The following is a 23,841-nucleotide window of genomic DNA, read 5'->3' on the forward strand; positions in this document are numbered from 1 at the left end:
ATCCTGAGATCATGACCTGAGCCGAAGGCAGCGGCTTAACCCACCGAGCCACCCAGGCGCCCAGTTAAGGTTTGTTTTAATTTTCTCACTTCTCAGACCATTTTGGAAAACATTCCTCACATGACTTCTTTATGTTCTATTGCATTATCTCAGGTAATGATCGTCTTAGGATGGTGGGTAAGCAGCATCAGCATTTCTGCTAACTTGTGAAAAATGCACATTCTTGGGCTCCAATCTAGAGCTACTGAATCGGAAACTCTGGAGATGAAGCCAACAATCTGTGTTTGCATAAGCCTCCACGTGATTCTGATGTGTACCAAAGTTTGAGAACCACTGTTCTTGGATATCATCAGCTTCAGTAACCCACACACCCAAATCCCAAATTGCTTAATCATTCTGAAAATTTGCTTCTCACTTGTGTAGAAGTCCAACATGGGTGCTTCACAAAGTCATTCAGGGACCAAGGCTGACCAAGACTGTACCAACTTCATCATGTGGCTTCCAGGGTTGCCCTCAACTTTGGGATCCAGTGGAGGCAGGAAAAATAAGATCATGAAGACCATGCCGAGCTTCGAGAACCATGGCCTGGAAGTGACCCATTGCACTTCTGCTCACATTCCACAGTTCACAACCAGTCATGTGGCCCCATTTCTAAGTAAGGAGGCTGGGAAATATAGCCCTTTACTGGGCAGCTGGTCCTCAGCAATAATGCTGTCCCATGGAGGAGAATACAAACTTTTGAGAGGCAGTCAGCCATCCCTCTCACAGTCTAGCATGAAAATGTCACTTGAAATTTACTTCCATGAGGAGAACAGTAATCCCCTGTCTCAGCAAAATCCTTGGGAGGTAGATTCTACATATCGCATTCTAGTTTCTGTGGTGTGATTCACAGGTGCTAAAATGAGCCCAGGTCAACTATTTCATCCATTTGGAGGGATTCGCTCCATCTGACACACACTCCTGGTGATCGCTTAGTTCCTAAAGGGTTAGGAAGAAAATGGTTCCTGCTGGTCTAGGTGGGGCAACGGGCCAGACATAGATCTCCTTCCTCTTCCCCCCTTTCATCCAACACTCTGATCATGGGCTACCACGCAGAAGTGCATTTGTTTTTAGATTTGTTTTTTGAATTTCTGTTTGTTCATTGTTTTGTTTAGTAATTACCAAAGTTCTGACATATATGCCCTAGGCACTAGGTTGAGAAATCATTTCAAAGGTTTGTCTGATGTAGCTGTCTTCTCTTCTCTCAAAGGAGGCAGTTTCTCTCTCTCAGTGCTCTGTTTGTAGCTAGAAGGGGTGGGGAGGAGTCCAAGGAGAGGCCTATTACTTATAGGTGAGGACAAGACATTGGTTCGGACCTGCTAGGTCTCTGTCTACTGCATGAATCTCATTATTATTGTTATTATTGAGAGAAAGAAGGGGAGAAAGAGAGAGAGGAGGGGCAGATGGAGAGAAACAGAATCTCAAGCAGACTTCCTGCTGATCCTGGAGCCCAGCACAGGGCTGGATCTTACAACCCCAAGATCACGATCTGAGCAAAATCACGAGTCAATGCTTAACTGACTGAACCACCCAGATGCCTCTCATTAAACTTTTATTTTTATCAATTTATCAGTTTTATTCATCATTTCAGTAATCATCATTCTCTAAAAGTATTTATGTGTACACAAAAGCAAAGCCCTATGTTGGGACATTCATATGCAGAAGAATAAAGTTGGATCCCTACCTCATACCACGTACAAAGATTAACTCAAAAAGGATAATCAACCGAAATATAAGAGCTAAAGCAATAAAACTCTTAGAAGAAAACACAGAGGTAAGTTTTTAAGACCTTAGATTAGGCAAGGATTCTTAGATATGCCACCAAGAGCAAAAAATAAATAAATAAATTCTACTTCAAAATTAAAAAATTTTGCCTCAAAGGACATTATCAAGACAATGAAGAGAGACTTATAGGACAGGAGAAAATATTTACAAATCATATAACTGGTAAAGATCTAGTATTCAGAATATATAAAGAACACTTACAACTCAACAACAAAAGAACAACTGAACAAAAGATGAGCAAAGGACTTTGATATTTCTCAAAAGAGGATATATGCAATAGCCAACAAGCACATAAGAAGATGGTTATCATCGTAAGCCGTTAGGGAATTGCAAATCAAAACTGCAATGAGATACCATTTCATACCCACTAGCATGACTATGAGAAAAAAAAAAGAAAGAAAAATAGCAAGTGTTGGTGAAGATGTGAGGAAATTGGACCCTTCATACTCTACTAGTAGAAATGTTGGGGTCCGTTATCAAAGGAATGAGACTGAGACAAAGTGAAAGTTATGCAAAGCTTTATTCTATGCCAAGCCTTAGAAGTCAGACTGACCTCCCAGGGCCGCCTCCAAATAGAGTGACGACTCCCAATCTTACAGGCTCAAGAATCAACTGACCGGTCAGGGCCGCCTCTAAAGAGAGCGACCACCCCCCAGCCTCACAGACTAACTTTTATAGAGCAAAGGCCATGTGGTTAAGCCTGGCCACACACAGGTGGCCAATGAGATTGTAACATACACAGAAATTTGCATAGTCATGTTAGGCCACACATAGGTGGCCAATTGAATTACAGTTTACCCTATAGTAGCTGTTTGAACTAGCCTATTACTCTGGTCAGAATTGGCGCCCAAGTTTGGCACCCAAAAGGCGGGGTTTACTTTCTTTGGTGGTTAGGGAGATAGTATGTGTGCTTTTTACTGATTGGATGTCTCCACCTGGCCTGACTCGTCCTTGTATTCTGGGCTCTGTTATCAGGAACTGGCCGACATATTTTACTGGTTTTCTGAGGGGCAGAGTCAATTTAAGTTTACTGCATAAACAACAAAATGGCTGTTTAACCAAGGTGGAGTCTCTCTGGCTAAGTAGGCCCTTACAGGAATTTAAAATGATGCAGCTGCTATAGAAAACAGTTTGATGGTTCCTCAAAAATAAATTATCTTATGACCCAGCAGTTCCTTTTTTGGGTATATATCCAAAAGAACAGAAAAGAGACCCTCAAACACACACGTGTGCAGGCATATTGAGAGCAACACTACTTACAATGGCCAAATGGTGGAAACAACCCAAATGTCCATCAACAGACAAAGAGATGAACACATTACGGTATACACAAACAATGAAATATTATTCAGCCATAAAAAGGAACGAAGTACACTGATGTATACTATGATGTGAATGAACCTCAAAAACTTTTTTAGTTAAAGGAGCAAGATATTAAAGGTTATATATTGTATGATTCAATTTACATGAAATATTCAGAATAAGTAAATCCATGCAGATAGCAAGTAGAATGGTATTTGCCAGGATTTGGTGGGGGAGGATAGAATAGAATGGAGAGGAAGTATTTAATGTGTGCCCAGTTTCCTTTTGGGGAGATGAAAATGTTTTGGAAGTAGAGAGATGTGGTAGTCCCTCAACCATGTGAATGTACTAAATACCAATGAACTGTTTCCTTTAAAATGGTTGATTTCATGCTATATGAATTTCTTCTCAATTTATAAAAAAAAAAAAAAAAAAACTGGGCCTTCATTCTAAAATCTCAACTACGTTTTTAAAGGTTCCTAATTAATCATTGATTTTAAAAAAAAAAAACACTCAAAAGAAACAAACATCTTTTCAACACAATTGCCTGTGAGCTGGTACTCTAATCCGGGCTGTTGTAAATAAAGATCTTGGCACTAAAGAGCTATAAGAAATATTTTCAAACACAAACAAAATTACATTAACAAATTTGGATTCTAAAAAATCACAGGCTGAAAATAATTTTCTTTGCCGTAAATGTTGTAACAATACTTAAAAAATAAACTTACAACTTATTATGAGATGCTGAGATATGCTGTGACCCTACTTTGCCAGTCTGACATTAATTTACTAGAAAATTATGAAAACCTAAGAAAAATCTATGACAGCAGCTGGTCCAGGGCCATATTTGGGCAGCAGAGGTTGATTATAAACACAGAGAGAAATCTGAATTAATGGAGGTTTCTTGGATGTCTGAGAAGTGCTTCTGAAGGACATCAGCATCAAAGTCTGTGCTCCTGGAGCAGCTCTGCAGTGACCAAGCACCTGAGCAGAGACTCAGGGGAACCAGATGTCTACTGTATGGGGAACAGCAGCCAGTTCTCAGCTACTCCACCAGACCTAATGATTGGACATCACGATCAGGAATCCATCAGATATAATGATACCCAGGATTCAGACTCAAAAGGATAAAATTTACTGAAGCTTGATATTTGTCCTCTAATCCTATCTCCTCTCTGCAGGGATCCAATTCAGTTGGCTTCATGAGAGATGGAGATACAACATGACCGCAGAATTTCTGCAGGACATTCATTCTTACCTCCTCCTTGGATTTTTGAGCTTAGACTAATGGACTCTATTTCACCACATTTATCCATTTCCACATTCTTTCTCTCTTCTCTCCTTCTCCTTCCTTTTGTTCCACAGACAGTTGCGATGCCAAGGGCTAGAAGAAAATGTCCTCCATCCACATCCACTCCATCCACCTTTCACAAAATCAGACCTGAGTAGGAACTCAAGATATGTTTTAAACAATACAGGACCAGTTGAGGGCCCCCCCACTAACTAAGTCTAAGCTAACCATTAGCTATCAATTATCATAGGATAATTAATAAAGATAATCTCTGATGACTGATGAAGAAAACTCAAAAGTTACCACCAGAATTTATCTCGGGTTCTTGTTTTGATATATTCTTTCTCAAATGTTCAAAGCAATGACTTTTAGAGTCTGCCTTCCTGTAAGATCTGTGAGAAATATAAATGAGATGTGAAATGAAAACAGAGAAAGGTGAGAGGAAAAAAATAAGGTCTTGGACTAACCACAAATAGAATAATCAACTTCTCAGAGACTCAGAATGAATATTTTTTTGCTCCTGCCTTGAGCTGGGCAGTGAGCTAGGCACCTGGAGTGGGTGGTACACGGGGGGTTAAAATAAAGAGGAAGGAATCGTGGCCACTACCCTCCTCCAAGAGATAGGACTTGAGCTGGAACTTAAAGAACAGGACTTTGACAGTGGCAATGTGAAGCATGGTTCTGTCACACAAATCAGAAGTAAGCATATAATTCCTGGTACAACAGACTCTTAAAAATTGAAGTTTGCCTCTTGCTCATTCAGAGGTTGATTACCTAGTCTGCTTATAGTCTCTAGTCATCTTAGAGTTTAAGCTTTCTTTCACTGAGACCGATTTTCATCATTCCAGGTTTGTACGTATTTTAGAAATTGTATACAGTCTTAAGTACTTTGCTGATTACAGCTAAAACTGATTCTCCCAGGCAACTAATTCATTCCTTCCTCTGTGTTTCCACGGTGCTCTGTTCACACCTTTATGGAGCTCAGATTACACTGTACATTAATTATATGTTCACTTTTCTAGCTCCTTCACTTGAATGAAAGCTCTTCATGGAATGTGATTATGTCTTGTTGAGACAGGGAAACATAGTGGTTAGGCATTTGGGCTCCCAGCTTCTTCTCCCCAAGTTCAAATCCCTGCTCTATCATTTCTTAACTTGCTATATAACCTTGGACAAGTTATTTGTTGACCTCTCTATGTTTCAGTTTCTTCCTGTGTGTAATAATGAGCCTATCTCGTAAGGTTGCGTTGGGAACATTAGATTAGATATGCAAGGTACTTTCTCCAGTACTTGGCACACAGGGGGTGATCGATAAATACAGACTCTCATCCTGTAGCCCACAGTTTCTGACTCACAGTGAGTATTTAATAAAGTTCACAGAAATAGTAAATGAATAAATTATTTTACCAGAGCTGCCTAGATTGGGGAATAGTTGTAGCCTACTTTCCCTGCCCAAATTTCCTACAGATAAAAAGAGAAATCCCCTTTCAGATGCCAGAGTGAGTCACTCATTTCCCTTCGGCTTGGTGGGGAAATGACAGTAACTGTTTCTTCCTCACCATGTCCAGAAACTCCGGACTCAGCTAAGAAATGAAGATAGGGAGCAGGCGTCCGAGGTACAGCTGAAAACAGAACAAAACAAAACAAAAAACCCCAACCATGGCCATTCAGTTCCCTGAAGGCTTCTTCTGATCACCCTCATGCAAGAACGTCTGTGACCTGGGAAAAGAGTGTTGGAATCTCTGCACAAAAGATCTCCCACAAGAGATGTTATTACTACAAGGTCTGATTTTGTGAATAAATATAGGTTATCACCTGCACCCAAGATAAGTAAATGCCCCTTTTTTTAAACAGTTTTTTTTTAAAGATTTTATTTATTTATTTGACAGACAGAGAACACAGGTAGGCAGAGAGGTAGGCAGAGTGAGAGGGAGAAGCAGGCTCTCCACTGAGCAGAGAGACCAATGCGGGGCTCGATCCCAGGACCCAGGGATCGTGACCTGAGCCGAAGGCAGAGGCTTAACCCACTGAGCCATCCAGACACCCCTGAAACTACCCATTTTTGACAACCTTCTGAGAACTCTTACTGTCTCTGGTCAGGTTAAGGTTTCATTTCTTCTCAACTACCTATGACCACATGACTATTAAACAACTCTCTTCCTCCAAAGAAAACACACACACACACACACACACACACACACATGAGTGCACTCATTCACTCACTCACTCTATCATCTGTTTCAAAAACAGCTGCATCTAAAGATCACTCAAGTGATCAAGTGATTTTCATACAATTGTAAGTAAAATGATGATGCCCAGCACAATATGCATCTTTGGGTAACTATATGAAGCATTTCTTTCATCAACTTTCAAGAATTGAGTTAGTTTAATGCACCATTCCCAGAAAGCATGTCAGTCTTATTTAATTTGTCAAGAAAAAATAAATATAACCGATTTACCTTTTTTTTTTTTCCCCCAAATGTGCCCTTCTCCTCCATGGTTTACTGACAATAAAAAATGAAAATCATTCTTTCCTTTTACCTGGTATTACCAGCCTTCCTTTACTCATCAAATATTTATTTACCCCAACACGCAGAGCACAGTATACACTGCACTGGTTCTATCCATTGTTCTGAATAGCCAACTTTGAAATAGTGCTAAAAAATGAATTTATATTAATAATGAATTGCAACTAATATCCTATGGAGAAGTAGGACCTTAACAGGAAAATTTAGAAAAACTCATGAGACGATCTATACCAGTGGTTTTCTAAAATGTTCTTTAGCTTCAAAAAGTCTTCACATAAAATTTTAATTGGGAGCCCACTACATCAAATAAAAGTCATTTTCTAACTGAAGCAGCTGAAGTTAGAGTTTGTAGACTCTAAACCCTGTTTCCTGACTCATGGTCCTTGTCCTCAGTTTCCAACAAAATACCTAATTAAAATGAGCATTATTCCTCTCAGGATTTGGAGAATATACCTATGATTCAGGATTTAATGAAGAATGTTTAGACTCTGAAATATTTCAAATGGGATGGGGTGGAACAGAGGTGAAAGTGTATTACTTAGATAGCACTGGGAAAAGTGGAATATTAATATTATATGAAGAAAATATAGAGCTGTAGCCCTACCGTATACCATATTCAAACATGGGCTCCACGTAGACCACGGACCTAAATATTAAAGTAAAAACAATAAAGCTGTCGGAAGAAAATATATGATATCTTTGTGAAAATAGAGAAAGTCTTTTAAAGGAACATCCCTAAACACAAACCAGAAGGTTAAAAGTTGATGGATTTGACTCTACCCAAATTAAGAATTTTTGCTCAATAAAAGACATAATAGACACAGTCAAAGACAGAGGACAGGCTGGAAGAATATATTTACAACATATCTAACAGGCATGAGATGATTATCTGGGATATATAAGGAATTCCTCCAAACCAACAAAAAAAGAGAAAGGGAAATAAATAGAAAAGTACTCGAGAGATATGAAAAGTTAATTTGTAAAAGGAATTTAAGAAGTATATGAAAAGATGCTAATAATCAGAGGGATACAAATTAGAGGAATACAATACCACTTCACACCATCATTATGGCAAAACAAGAAAGGAAGATAATACCAAATATTGGCAAAACTACAAGGAGACGGGAACAATCTGGTACTGCTGCTTTGGGTATAAAACATACAGCTTTGTGGAAAGAAATCTGGTGATACTTGGTCAAATCAGGAATGAATGTATTCTATAACCCAAGAATCCCGCCTGCTAAAGAGTATGCTCAGATGATTTCTCCCATGAGTTCACTAAAGGACACACACAAAAAAGTTAACTGAGACACTGTTTGTGGTATCCCATATAGAAGTTAACTGGACCTGCAAGAAGGGAATAGATGAGTAAAATTTCATATGCTAATACTCTGGAATACTGGGCCATGGTCAGAATTAACTAAACATATAACCACATGAATAGACCTAAAAGCTTAATGTTGAATGAAGACGTATACATAAAACAATATTTGCATGGTTAAAAACTCACCAAATACAGCAGAGTGATTACCTAAGGGAGAGAAAGAACTGGGAATGACAGTCATGAAAGGAGGAAAAATACATAGTAACAGAACAAGGACAGTTGCACGAACTGATGACCGCAGTACTCTGGGAACCAATGAGTGTGATTCATAAACCCTGGAGGAACAGAAAAGGAAACAGGAAGGACTGCTGTTGGAGAGGCCATGGGACATAGAGGCAAGTGACCCAGCTCCGGTTGGGTGGGGGGCAAAGACGTGGGTTGAGGCAGGAGACCTGGGTTCCATCCTGACTTGATCTGTCATCTATTGGTCACATGAGCCTGGGACATTCTTTGCTAGATTTCCTTTTCCCTCTTTGATAGTGTAAGATATTAGGCTGGGATTTTGAAGATATTTTCCAGCTTTGTGCTTCATGTACTCTGTTCTTCCTTTCCCATCAATAACATCCATAATGTCATCAGCAACAATAAAACCATATCACCCATTTCAGAACATTTTTACTCACATTGAAAAATAATCTAACTTATGAAAAATGTCTTTTACTGAAAGTGCACTTTTATACACCTGGGTGAAAGAGTGACATCATTTCTTTAAATGTGCTGTGTTTATCATCTTAAAGCAACAGTTTGCCTTTTCATGGATCAATGAACAAAGGAAGACCAGAAAGAAAGAAAGAAAGGATGAAAGGAAGAAAGGAAGCAAGAAAAAAGAAAGAAAGAAAGAAAGAAAGAAAGAAAGGGAAAGAAAGCAGGCTTAAATAATATTTGGGAGGACTGGAGTTACTGTAGGACAAAAGAGCCCTTCTTAGATAACCACAGGTTGATGATGAGGAGGACAACGATGATGATGATGATGATGATGATGGTGATGACAGCAAACTAGAAAAACATTAATCCAGAAGAGTTCAGCTTGTATCTGGATATCCAGCTCACAAAGGCCACTAGGCCCTTCTAGCTGGCTCCAGGTTCCTTTCAATCCTACTTTAATTTACTTCTAAACATACCCTGGAAAGGAGAGATGGAAAGCAGTATAAAATGAGGAAAGCCACTCTATAGATCTGTGGACTCCATTTGCAGATTAAAATAACAAAATGGGAAAATACACATTATCATAGAAAATCTATTCTGCATTGTGCTAGAGGAATCGTTTTGCCCTTTTAAGAGTTCATTAAAATTCAACAGCTCATTTCAATCAATTAATACTTTGGCTATGAATGGGAAAATATGTGTGACTGGCCGGTCCAGTACAAACTAAACATTTGCATAACATCATCTCTTTTTTTGGTTGCATAATTAATCATTTAGGATTGTCTATTTGTAAGCATAATTTTTCAATGTCAGAAGAAATTATGTGTTACTTATGGAAACACTCTAAGTCATAATTACAGCTATCATTTATTGAGAACTGATTAAGTATCAGGTATTATACATATCTTAATTGTCATGCTTACCACAATATTATAAAGTGAATATTATGATACCTATTCTTTTGGACTAGGAAACTGAAATTCCAAGAGGGTTATTAACTTGTCCAAGATAATAAGTAATTCAACACCGAGAAAGACTGTCCATAGGGCACATTTTTTTATTCTGTCACGCAGCCTCCTCTGAAGACTTTTTCTTCTGATAATAGTGACTCCATATTAATAGCTAATGGTTCTTGTGTGTTCACTATTTGCCATTTCAAGTGCAACTTTATATGCATTGCTTCATTTTAGTTCACTAAACATGCCTATGAGGTGTGGACATTTCTGGTATATGCATTTTAGGTAATAGGAAAATTGGGTTTAAAGAAAGTAGTACCCGGTCCAGGAGAGCACAACTAGAAAGTCATGGAATCTGTATTCAAGGTCCCAGTATCAGTTCATACTTCTCTTAATTTTATTTTTTAGAAATTTACATATAATAAAATTGAGCTTTGGGGTATACAACTCCATGAATGTTAGCACATGTATGGATTCACATCACCACCACCATAGTCAGTACATAGAAGAGTTCCATTGCTCTGAAAAAGAGTTCCCTCATAGTTCGCTTTTGTAGTCATACCCTCCTCCCGTGTCAACCTCTGTGCTCACTGATCTTGTCTCTGTTACTGTAGTTTTATCTTCTTGAGAATGTGATATAAGTAGAATCATGCAGTATATAATGTTTTTCAAACTGGTCTCTTTCAATCAGTGTCATGCTGATCAGCTTCATCCATGTCTTTCCTTCCATAATGTTGCTTATTATTGCTGGGTAGTTTTCCATTTTATGGATGTATTGCATTTGCTTGTCCATTCAACTGTTGAAAAAAGTTTGCACTATTTTCAGTTATATGAATAGATGATGAATAAGTGACCATGTATACAGACAGCTGCTATAAACATTCATCTATAGGTTTTTTGTTTGAATGTAAGTTTTCATTTCTTTAGAGAAAACACTGAGGACTGGGTTGTCCACTCATAAGGTAAGTGTTAATCTTATGAGAAACCGCCCAACTATTTTCCAGAATGGCTTTATCACTTTCCCTTCTCTCCAGCAGGGCAAGAGCATTCTAGTTGCTCCACACCCTCGTCAGCATTTGATATTGTTGGCTGTTGTTGTTGTTGTGTGCTGTTGTCCTCCTTGTTGTCCTTTGAGAGAGAGAGAGACTATGTGCAAGTGGGGTTGGGGGTGGGGGGGTAGGAGGGCTAGAGGGTGAGGGAGAGAGAGAATCTTCCACTGGGTGTGGAGTCCCACACAGAGATCAACCTCACGACCCTGAGATTATGACCTGACACAAAATCAAGAGTCAGACACTTTGCTGACTGAGCCATCCAAGCACCCCCTTAGTTGTTGTTAAAACTTTAAAATTTTAGCCATTCTAAGAAATTCATAGTTGTGTCTCCTATTGTTTTATTTTGCATTCTCCTAGTGCATTCCTTTATGTGTTTATTTGCCATTTATATTTACTCTCAAGCAAGATGTCTGTTCAAGTTTTTGCCCATTTTTTAAATTGAGTTGCTTTCTTACAACTGATTTTTAGGAGTTCTTTATATATTCTAAATACAGGTCCTTTGCCAGAAATATGATTCACAAATACTTTAATAGAGTTAGCTGCTTGTCTTTCATTATCTTCATAGTGTGCAGAGAGGTTGTGGTTTTTTAAGATTTTTATTTATTTGTCAGAAAGAGAGAGTGAGAGAGCACAAGCAGGGGGAGCAGCAGGCAGAGAGAGAAGCAGGATCCCTGCTAAGCAGGGAGCCGGATGTGGAACTCAATACCAGGACCCTGGGATCATGATCTGAGCCAAAGGCAGATGCTTAACCAACTGAGCCATCCAAGCACCCCATGTACAAAGAGTTTAAACCAAGACGAGTCATCACATCTACTGGGCTCTCAGACAAATACGTGGGGACAGGGAAGTAGAATGAGTTTGCCCAGGCCTCATCCCCATGGAAAAATACCCCTTGCCCACATTAAGCTTTTCTGTACACAAGCCAAGTTCAGGGCTTCAATTCTCATAATCTGTATATCACCTCTCCTCACATGGACTCAGGGGACTGAGAAGAGAGAGGAGGTCACTCTCAGTCTCTTGTTGGACTGGTGGGGAGCCCTGAGCAGCAGATAGGAGCCTGCTATGTCATAGCTCCATGAAAAGTAGACACGTACATCTGTTTGCAGGGAGAGTGAGTTGCTTCATTACAGCTACTTCTCCACGGTTTCCAGTCTTCATAAACAGTGAATTAAAGGAAATTGACTTAACATAGCAGTCTAGAAAGTGAAAGTCCTACATGAAAGGATTTTCCAACTATGAGGAGTTATAAACCCTGTTTTGTATTTCTGATCAGAGGTGTGTACAGAGTCTCCAAAAGACTGTGTTCATTCTGTTTATTTAGACTCCACTTTGGGTAAATAACCACCTCTGGGGAAACATAAACATAGCACCTCTTCCCCATTACAGAGTAACAATTTCCAGCTCTATGTCATCCCTTTATCATCAGTGTGTATATATAATTTTTATGGAGTTATAATCCATGTGATGCTTGCTTCCTAGTGTTCTGGTTTTTGCTTAACATTATTTCACATACATTTTTCCATGGAGCAGCAGAGTCTAAATATTTACCATTTTACAGAATTACACAGTGTTACAGTAGAATAAGAATAGCTCACACTTACATAGTAATTACTGTATGTCAGGCAATTGCTTTACCTATTTTTACTCATTTAATGTTTCTTCCTTACAACCCTCTGAGGTGGGTACCATCTGTCTTAGTCTGGCTTCAAAATAAAGCAGAGCCTGAAGCAGAGGGTTCCACTCACTACTTTGTTCAGGGTGCCATCCCAAGGAAGCAGGGGTGAGGGAAGAGGGAAAGAAGAAGTCGACTTGAAGCTGTGTTATCAAGCTGGTTACCACCAAGTGTGATCAATTGCCCTAGCTCCCAAGGCTATCCTCTCATGAGACCATCCTGCCAAAGCCACATCAACTCCCTTGTGGACAGTTATACAGAAGGAGTAGGGAGGAACTGCTTACCTACCACTTGTCCTCTGCCCAATGACAATTTTTATCCACACACTCTTTTGGGCTGGCACAGGGCACACCTCAGCATCAGCAGGGGAGCCTCAGGATTGAGGGTTTGAGGTGAGGTACTCTGTAGTTTGCCTGCACAGTCACTGGCTTGACGATCAGGACCCACATTAACGCGGTGTGGCAGCAATGGCTGGAAGAGACAAGAGGTGCTATTACTGCACTGGTTTTACAGATGAGGCAGAAGTGAAGGACCTGCCCTAAACCACTGAGCTAGTAACTGACGGAGACACATTTGAAGCCAGAAAGACAGACTCTTAATAATTACATTAAACCAGTCCTTTGATCTGGGGACATCTGCGTTGTTTTCAGGTTTTCAATGAAATGCTTCAGAGCATAACCTGGACAGGAATCTCCTTTTTCTTTATTACTTACTTTCTTTCTTTCTTTTGAAAAAAAGAGAGAAACTGTGGGGACAGGCAGAGGGAGAAGGAGAGAGAGAATCTCAAGCAGGCTCCACACCCAACATGGAGTCCGACATAAGGCTCGATCCCATGTCCCTGAAATCATGACATGAACTGAAATCAGGAATCAGACAGGAATCAGGAATCAGCCACACAGATGCCCCTGTACAGGAATCTTTGATTCTGACATGGCTCAAAAACTTGGAAAATCATTTCTGTATGAGTTTTGACTTGCTTGTGTGTTTTTGTAAGAGCTCAGACTACATAGTCTTAGAGCTTTCATATTTTTAATAACATTATCCTAAAAATTTTTGGAACAAATATTATCTATTTTTTTAACTTACAATTCCTTGAAATGTAAACCCAGAAATTAGACCTACTAGATCACACAGTAGGACCATTTGTATGATTTGTGGTTGAAATTAACAATTGCCTTTGAAAATAATCTTACCAATGTCATGCATTTATCAGATCTTCAGTGTGTGAGTGTGTGCACCTCTATCCTTCCCTGATCACCATTAGATAAAAATAAAATTATGTATAATGTATTTAATTTTTGGCTGTTTGATAGATATGAAATAGTGTCACAAAATTTTTTAAAAATATTTTTTTACTGACTAAGTAAGTCCAACATCTTTCCAAGTGTTTTTAATGTGATTTCCTCTTGTGCTACTTTTATTTTTAGCAAGTTATTTCCCCTCTCTGGGGGATCAGCTTTATCATGCCTCAAATGAACAGGTAAGCTGAGATCTCTAAGGCGGTTTTGAGCATTGAGACAGTACCTATAGGAGTTTTACCTCAATTCTCTAAATAGGTCAGTGAGAGTTTTACATCTTTTGAGTTTCTATGAGTCTAGAAACAAATAAGCACGCTCCTTGATCAGAGACTCCAAGAAATGTCTTGGTCAACAAATTCTCTTCTTTTTGGATGGCTCATGTTTTAGTCCTTCCCAAAAGGAGGAGAGATGAACTTAAATGACCTGGTGGGGTTTCCCCCGCAATTTGAACAGTTTGTGATATTTTGTATAATGAGAACACACGTCAAATGTCTCTCCCAAGACAGCAGTTATCTCAATTGGGGAACACATCTTGTTGTCTTCTAAGGCTGAAGCTTCTGAAATATTTGACAGATTTGTTCTGAATTCATGGTGACCTACTGATCCTAAGTTTTAATCTTTCAGCAGTTGAGATTAAAATGGCCAAACGGATGAAGTCATCATTGTCATTTCTGGACATTTAAAAGAAAGATGATAACACTCTGAGACACTAGCTAGAGAGCAGATTACCATATTTCCATATTGGACAGGGCAAAAAAACAAAACAAAACAAAAACCCAGGGACTGAATCTTGAAAATCTCTAGCCTCCTTTTCCTAAGCATTTTTCTATATTCCAAAAAGGAGAGGCCTCCTTCTCTTCACTTTTACTCCTATAAAAATCTGTCTTCAGAACCAAAGTAGGAGGCAGGAGAAAGGGGTTCAAACCCCATTCTGCTCTTGACACTCCTATGGTTTTTAGTAAGTTACTCTCTTGTTGAGTCCAAGTTTCTTCATCCATTCCCATCATTACAATCCTTTTTACTAATTCTTCATAGGCTCCTCTAACTGGGGTGCAAGATGTCTGAGTTAGTAGCTGTGCCTTGTTTATTATCTCTATGCACCCTCAAAAGCTCTTTATGGAATTTGTCATAAGAGGGAGCCCTCTCCTCATTAGTATACTAAATTTTTATCTCTTCTTGTCCCTGAGGGTGACTACTACTATCCCCTCTTTCCAAGGTTGTGCAGGTGGATGAGTTTCCTAGAGCTGCTGTAACAAACTACTACAAATGTGATGTCTTAAAACAATAGAAATGTGTTCTCTCATGCTACTGGGGGTAAGAAGTCCAGAATCAAGGTGTCTGCAGAACCATACTCTCTGAAAACTCCAGGGAAGGATAGATCCTTGCCTCTTCCTACCTTCTGATCATTGTTGACATCACTCCAATCTCTGCCTCTATCATCACATGGGCTTTGTCCCTCTCAGTCTGTGTCTTTCCATGTCTCCAAATCTCTCTTCTCCTTATAAGAGAACAAGTCTTTGGATTGGGGGCTTAACCTAATCCAGTATGACCTCATCTTAACTTGATTACATCTGAAAAGACCTTAATTCCAAATAAGGTTACCTTGACAGTTGATGTTCTAAGTGGATATCAATTTCAAAGGAACACTATTGAGCTCAGCACACCAGGACATCTCCAGCCCTATTGCTCCCATCTTTGGACCTTATCTCCTGCCCTCATTATGAACAATCCTTCCCCCTCAAATGACTCTGCCTCACTGGAGTCCTGATAATCATCTTCATTGTTCTCCTTGATAATAGGCCCCCTCCTTCCATCCATTTTCCACAAGAGCTTCCTGTCAGGTTAATCTCATAAAAAAGGACAGCCCCGTTATATCTTCACTTCCCTGTTCAAAACCTCTTTTTTTTTTTTTTTTTGACAGACAGAGATCACAAGTAGGCAGAGGTAGACAGAGAGAGAGAGGGAGAAGTAGGCTCCCCGCTGAGCAGAGAGCCCAGTGTGTAGCTTGATCCCAGGACCCTGAGATCATGACCTGAGCCAAAGGCAGTAAGCTTAACCCACTGAGCCACCCAGGTACCTCCTGTTCAAAAACTTTTGATGGCTCTTATTACCGATAGCATAAGAACCACATATGGGCCACACTTCCTTAGGAAGACATTCACAGACTTTCACACTGACTCCAGTTCACCTCTGCAGTCCTACATTTAAGACTTGAATTGTCTTTTTCCTCTTTCATCTGTCTTTTTCTCCTCCATCATCATGTTCCTTCCTCCATCCAAAAGCCATTCTCCATCACCACATGTATTATTCCCACCACTCTTGAAAAACTACATTGTTTCCAAAGTCTACCAAGAACCCCAGCCCATGCCCTTCTGAATGGTCACTCCTGCTCCAAACTCCCAGAATATTTTGTACTTCACTTGATACTTTTTATCCTTATGTTACCTGATCATGCTATGTCTCTTTTGATCAAAACATGAGCTCTTAAGAGCAGGTTGTCTTCCCTCATTCCCCCAATTTCAGGTACTTATGGAAAGATGGTTGGTATGTTTTGAAGAAAAGAAGGAAAGAAGAAAGGATTCTGAAGTAATGATCTTTAGAAGGTGCTTTTGGAGGTATGCAAATATTTTGCATTTCATTAATAATCAAGTTTATAAAAAAGTAAAAATACCACATTTACCCCAATTTCAAATTTTCATATTTACAAAAATAGCTCCCCTCCTTTTTTTTTTAATAATTTTTTTTATTTTTTTTATAAACATATAATGTATTATTAGCCCCAGGGGTACAGGTCTGTGCTCCCTTCTTTATACTAAGCAAATGTTATTCATTTGGACTTACCAAGTAAATGTACACTAATAAAATGTGCTTCTATCTTATAAGCAAGTTCTGAGTAAGATTTACTGAATTAAAGTATATGAAAACTACTATAGCAATGGAGTCATGTATTGCCCATGGCTGATGCAGTGTTTACATTTCCTCTTTAAGACTCTCTTAATCCCAGGAGCCATAATGGTGGTTGAGATTTTTTTTTTTTTTTTAATCTCATGCGTGAGATTAAAGGAGAGGGATGCTGTAAGGCCAAGAAGCCAGGCAGAAAGATAATGGACTTCAAAGTCACAAAGACTGTGACAACTCTGCCATTTATTAACTGTGTGATTTGTGGTATTACTTCTCAAAACCTGTTTCTCGTTAAAATTAGTCTAACTCATGCGATTGTTGAGAAGATTAAATAATATGCCTACAATTAAAGGAATAACATAGAAGAAATGAATGGCATCTACCTCATTACAAGGGTTAGCTCTGGTGAGAGGTTGGTTTTTTGACTTGCCTGGTGAATTGCGGAGATAATTTTAACAGCAGCTGAGAACACAGATGACTAGGGCCTTAACCTCTAAATTGCCCCGAGGGAGAGCTAGCTAATGAAAAGCCACAAGAGTGAATTATCTGCTGACTACACTCTTCGGTGGACATACGAAATTACTTTTGTATAGATATCCAGTTTGCTAATTATCTTTTAAAAATCAAATGAGAGCTCTTTCTAAAGTCCTGGTAGTGACCAGGAAAATAAAGTGAAAAAGAAGCATCAACTTTTATCCAAGAATGAAGAAAAACTCATTTGGAAATAAAATAAGTACTTGAGTACAGAGTGTTCGGTACGACTCTCTGAAATAGACAAAATATTTTCTTGACCGCGGTCCCCTTCCTGTAAGATCTGGGCGAAAACTAACATCAGGAGATGACTCTGAAAAATAGAAAAACCCACTTCCTGACTTCATTTGGGTCTTTAAAAGGAAAACTGTGGCTGCCTTCTCTTGCTAGTTGGGTTTCAAATCATCTTTCTCTTCTCTCATGATGCTGCCCTTCTCTGTTCTCTATTCTTTTATGGGCATTGGCATGTGGGGTTATAAGAACCAAGAGTACTGTATAGGGACGCTCTGGTATTTCTGGGAAGGGCTCCTTCTAGGTTTGGCCTGTGAGTCCTGGGCTCTCCACCCACACAACTGGCATGTTCATGGCCAGTGTCAGGGAAAAGTATTCAGGCCCTCACAGGGCTTTTGGGAATCCTGCTCCCCCATGTGTATGTTTCTGGGCCTATTTCTCAGCCTTGGATCTTTTCATCTTCTTTGCCTTAGACCTCAAATAACTTAGCCTACTGTCTCTCTCTTTCTAGATGTTACCTTCACTTCCCACTCTATCACTTGCATATGACACGAGGGCTCTAATTTAAAAGTTTTACTACCAATTAGAATAGGGAGCAGATAGAAACTAACAGAAACCACACGAGGAAGGTGGAAAGTTTCTAGTATCTTACCAAGTAGAGCAGAGTCCAGAGCCTGTGTCCAGTTTCTACCCCTCTGCTTTCCACCCTTTACCTTCATTATTCCAGCAAAGATTTATTCTATTTTTACACAGGGCAATTCCCCTACCACATTTATACTCACACACACTCATTCATGTACACACACACACACACACACACACACACACACACTCATTCATACACACCAGAAGAAGCAAGGAAGACAAAACAGATATTCCAGGCTCTTAAGAGTATATATACCTTTGGTCTCTGAAAACTCCACACTGGGCATCTCTGCACTTTGTCCTGGAATGAGTGACACAGGGCATCCTCAGTGTGGTGGAGGCATTAAGACTAAAAACTTAGGGGTCAGATTGTTTGGGAGGACTTCGTTCTGCTCACATATACCTCGATCTTTTAATATCCTGCAAAGCCCATCATACTTTGATTTTGAATCAAGCCGGCCCCTTCCTGCTGGTTCTTAAGCTGCCTGGCTTGGTGTCTGTGAGAAGCTTGTTTGTTGCTTTTCTCCCACCCACGAGCTGCCAGAGGGCCCCCAAAGCCACAGGCTGAAGATGATCTACCTTTCTGTCCATGAAATCTCAAAGATAAAGAATTTGAAACCCTATCTTAATATTAAAATCAACACGTGCATATTGTGAACAGAGAAAAAGTTCCTGTGTTTGGTTGAACGATACATGATTACCAATATTCAACCATTTTTGGCCTAAAAACTGGCAGCTACACATAGTTTAACCTATGTATTTTAAAAGCCACAGAAATGCTTTTATAGGGGCTTGATCCCAGACCCAGAAATAAAACTTCTGTTTCCATTGACATGAGGGATTTTTTTTATTATTTTTATTAACATATAATGTATTATTTGCCCCAGGGGTACAGGTCTGTGAATCGTGAGGCTTACACATTTCACAGTACTCACCATATCATATACCCTCCCCAGCGTCCATAACCCAACCACCCTCTCCTTACCCCGTTACCCCCAGCAAACCTCTGTTTTGTGATACTAAGAGTCTCTTACAGTTTGTCTCCCTCCCGATCCCATCTTGTTTCATTTTTTCATTGCCTACCCCGGAAACTCCCGCCCTGCCTCTCAAATTCCTCATATCGAAGAGATAAAAGTTTGAAAAGGAGCCCTTTGCATAGTTTAATTTATTCAATGATATTTGGAATATTCAGTCATACTGGGAATAATTGGCTTTCATTCAGAAATGGCTATCTTTCAAACTAATTAGCACTGGATTCCGAGAGCAAAGGGGAAAATGATAGGTTTCACGTTTTGAATTCTCTCCAAAGCATCAGATCCTTCAGAGTTCTTCAGTCTTTCCCAAACCAAAATCTTCCCCCCCTTTTTTTCCCCTTAATCATTTAACCTATTCAGCTTCTCTGCTTTCCCTAACTCCTTCCTAAAGCCTAATAATTGATTAAACATACAAGAATCCAGATCCTGTGCTACATGTTTCCAGGTGGCTCACTGGCTCTCTCTGCTCCCTTCTGGAAGTGAGGCAAAGGTAAGATTTTCATAGATTAGTGGATTGAGCAGCTGTGCTGGGGAAAAAGAAATATCTTTATTAAAAAAGTTGATGCAGTCGACTAGAAGAAATCTAGAAAACCCTCATATAATACTGAATTCCGTTTCATTCACATTTGCATTAAATTTTTAGTCATGTGACCAAGAATCTATAACTCCCCTCTCTCAATCTCACCACCCCTCTCTCTTTCATGTGTAAACTGCAGGTATTTAACTGCGGAGATAAGCCCTTCTAGGTCTGGCGCTCTAAGATTGTACAACTTAAGGACATGCATCCACGTTCATAAAGCTAAGAGTAATGTACAAATACATCAGATAATCTTCACCAACAAGGGACATCACTCTTTGGTCATGGAGCCAACACTTGTATTTTTTTCACATTGTATGACATATTTGCCCCATGTAGCTGAGGTTTGTGTCATTTTCCCAAGATTATTGATCCATAATATCCAACAAATGCAAAAGCAAGGAAAGTGTTAGAAGTGCTAATAAGAAAAGATATATGGTAATTAGGTAAGCAAGGAAGGGTGTATTTTAAATTTTTAAGTGGCATGATTCACGAGATTGCAGGGAAATTTCTAAAGACAAAGAGCTATTCATGAAGCAGGTGCAAAGATATGTCTATACCTCTGCCATCAGCAATAATTTCTAAGAGCAAAAGTATTCTGATGAACCAGAATACTATTTGAATGGACACCAGCATTCACAAAAATATGTTCATTCAGGAGGAGGCTATGAGTTTGTTAAAGAATTTAAAGGTGGACCATGATAACCTTGCTGATAGGACCTGTCACAAACTCTGAAGAGTTTGTGGGGGGTTAAGGATGTCAGTGAAGAGGGAGTGAGTATAGGCACTGTAACTACTAACAAACTTCCCCACCATACTTAGAGGAGGGAGAGGACCTGACTCAACAGATTGTCAGCATATGAAATGAATTGGTTATTTTTGGAAAAGATGGAGAAAAGGTATATCTTTAAGAAGAGTGAATAATACTTGGTTTTAAAACTTTGAAGGTCACATTCACAATTCTATGTGGTAGAAATGAGGATATGGACAATAAGATGAAACCATTCTGTATTTGTTAAGGTAAGACTCTAACTCCCATTGACTTTATATAATAAAGGTATATTTCTCTCTCCCGTAAGAATTCAATGTGGGTGATGCATGGTGTGGGGGGGGGGGTTGACAGTTTATGTGCAGGAAGCCAGGAGCATTCTGTCTCATGGCCCTGTCCTTCTTCTGGTCCCAGGAGTCTCTCCATTGTCCTAAAAGGTAGGAAAAAGGGTTGTGCAGGAAAGGCACATCCACCTCTCACCATCCCACCCAGAAGGGACACATAATCACTTCCTCCCATTGGCAAGAATTAGCCAGATAGCTCCCACTTGAGATACAGGGGAGCAGGAGCAGGAAAGACAACCCCAGGCTGAGCATCACATCCTAACAGCAACCCTATGCTAGGAAAGAGTTTTTGGCAGAGGTCACCTGTCCCGCTCAGCCACACCTGTTCATCCCAGTTACGAACAAAAGGATTTGCAATGAACTTTTCAGAACCTAACCTATTTGCATATAGAGAAATAGAGAAACTTCTGTGGTATGTACTCTAAAATAAGAACCATGACTCATAGCACTGAATGCCTTCATTTTATGAAATGAATGAATAAAAGCAATTTTTAAAGGAACAAACTATAGTTTAAAGAAAGGAGAGGTGTTCTATTTTTTTTTTTTTTTTAAAGATTATTTATTTATTTATTTATTTGCCAGAGAGAGAGAGAGAGAATGAGAGCAAGCACAGGCAGGCAGAGTGGCAGCAGAGGCAGAGGCAGAAGCAGGCTCCCTGCCAAGCAAGGAGCCCGATATGGGACTGGATCCCAGGACGCTGAGCCATGATAAGGCAGCCGCTTAACCAACTGAGCCACCCAGGCATCCCGAGATGTTCTACTTTAGATTATAAATATTTTAAAGCCAAGCTTGGGTAATGTGTTCCTGGGTGTGTGTGTCTGTGTCTAGTATCTCTTGCTTTGAAAAATTACTTCACCCTCATTCTGCAAATATCTTACTAATTGCAGCTAAAGGAGGTGGGGGGGAGTGGGAACTGACCAGGGTCACCTCCCTTCCTCAGGGTTACATATCAGTCCCCAGCAACCAAACATTTCATGCCTCTGAGCATAGTGAGCTTTCAGGGATAAGCACTCCTCCTAAGCCCGACCAATCAGAGCTCACTATGATGCCTTTTATCTAAAGACACTTTTCTCTAGAGCCATCATCTCTAAAACCTGTAAGCCTGAGGCTACTGACAGCTATTTTGTGACTACATGGAGAGCCCAAAAATGAAGCCAATCAGAAAGCTGATGCCATTGTTTGAATGCCTGCACAATAAGACCGAAGTCCACTATTCGAACTTTCTAGTTATATATGAGGCAGTAAATTTTTCCACTTATACCTTTTTTATCTTTGCTTAATTTGATTTATTTCTGATAATAAAACCTTCAAAATTAAAAAGGTCCCCACTAGGACACTTGGTTTGAATTTTTCATATCTTTACATCATGTTTACTGTTCTGTTCTAAAACCTTTAATGGGCTCATTAATTGCCCACAAAGCTGAATTAAAGCTCTTCTGCTTCTCTTTCAGAACCTTTCACCAAAAGGGTGCGCCTTCCTCATCCAAGAACATAAACCTTAGAATGCCCAAGCATTTATTTCTTACATTGACAGCTGGTTTTAGTCCTTTTCTATCTTAACCTGTCTCGACTTCTAAAATTTTACATATGTTAGCAAGGTTCCCATGGAAATTATTACTGCTTTGGGGGCTGGAACCAGGTCTCACAGACTAGGTTAGTCAACATCACTAGCTATACCCCTCTCCCTTGCAACAGTTCAATTCTTAGCATGGTAAAGAACCCATAAAACACTCAGAAAATACTTGTTGAATTACATTTCCATGGTGATATTTCTTTGGGAAGCAGACTTTTAATGTTGAACAGTCTACATTTTTTCCTTCTGAGAAGGAAAAAAACTATCTAAGCAGACAATTTAGGAAGTGAATTTACAGCTTGAAAAAGGTGCTGAATTGACCAAAGCCTTCTTGGAGGCCAGCATTAAGGTCACTTTTTTCTTTATTTCATTTTCAACACAGTTATAGCTCAGGTAGCAATTCAGACAGGGTTTCCCAGGAAGTGATCTAAGTGGTAGTCCCTTTTAAATGTGAAATGATCTTCACAGTTCAGCTATCCCAAAGCTGTCAGATATGTGTTCTTCACTACTCCTGGTGTGCCATGGTGTCTAGTATTTGTTAAATGAATAGATGATCCCCTCCTTCCCTCGGGTTCTTTCCCCCAACCCCGGACATCATTTATTCCTGATAAATATTAGGAAAACATAAAATCAAGGTATAAAATTGTGGTATAATTTCCCATATCTTTAAGTATTTTTCTAGTTTTTATTCATATTCCATTTTTTCCCATGCCCTCCATAAAGACTTTGGAGCTAAAAAAGAAGAATAACTTCCATATTTCAGAGGATGAAACTGAGGCTCAGAGAGGCTAGGAAACCTAAAGTTCATACAGCTGACAAGCAGGAGACCCAAGGTGTCAGCACCACCCAATATCCTACCTACTACATGATCATGTGCTCAGGCAGGCAGACCAGGGTGGTGGTCAAGACCACAGACTTGGAATGAAGCAGACATAGGTGAAAGTTCAGGTGTGTCACTTAGTACCATGTGACCTTGAACAAGTTACAAGATTCAAACCTCAAGTTTCCTACTCTGAAAATAGGAATCTTCCTACAGCCTCCTATAGAGATGGTAAAGATTGAATGACCCAATGGCTGAGACTTGACAAGTGTTCTGAAAATACTAGCTATTAAGGATAAAGTTGTCAGGGAAATGGAGAGCTACCCAGGTACATGGAGTGATTACTGCAGCTCTGAAAGCTGGACTTCAATCTCTCTTTAAATAGACTATATTGTCTATATGTATTGTGAAGGGCTAGGACTATGGGAAAGGCTCTTTCTTTGGGGAACATCAAGAAGACATTG

Source organism: Mustela nigripes, chromosome 2 (assembly GCF_022355385.1).
Source record: "Mustela nigripes isolate SB6536 chromosome 2, MUSNIG.SB6536, whole genome shotgun sequence".
In the NCBI taxonomy this organism is placed as follows: Eukaryota; Metazoa; Chordata; class Mammalia; order Carnivora; family Mustelidae; genus Mustela; species Mustela nigripes.